Source organism: Perkinsus marinus (assembly GCF_000006405.1).
Source record: "Perkinsus marinus ATCC 50983 genomic scaffold scf_1104296933122, whole genome shotgun sequence".
NCBI lineage: Eukaryota > Perkinsozoa > Perkinsida > Perkinsidae > Perkinsus > Perkinsus marinus.
In genome coordinates, this window is record NW_003215247.1 from 70,905 (window position 1) to 71,485 (window position 581).

Here is a 581-nt window from a genome sequence, read left to right on the forward strand (position 1 = left end):
TCTTCTCTCGTTACTACCGAGATAAGATTAGACAAGGTGTTAACATTCGCCTCTGTGCGGACGACCCCATCCGATACCCCACTCATAGATTCAGAGAACCTCCAAATAGCAACAGTAGACGTATCACGCAATCTATCCCCAAAACTGCTGGATGCTGATTCAAGGTTCAACTGCTTGAGAGTACTCGCTACAAAGTTGGAGCCATTGTTGGCGTGCCCCCATCCGCCGGTGATACCATTAGGGCGCGGTACATAGAAATCCGCGCTGATATCGTACGTGAGGCAGTCGAATTGTGGCTTCAGTCGAGACGGTGATGGTCGGAGAAGTTTCGCAGTGGCTGTTATGGTAACCTTTGTCGGTGAGCTGATATTAACTGCCAATACATCGTCGTTAGCATCGACGTAGGCAACGATGCGTGTGGGAGGGTTTCCAATATCAATCGATACAGTCCCAATGCTGGAGTTGAGCACCTACGGGCAGTGATGGGAACTTGCAAAGGACAGCGCCAAATTGCTCTTTACGGAAAAGCACCCACCTGTTTGAAGGTAGTTTTGGATCCCGAAGTCCAAGGGCTAGGCGAG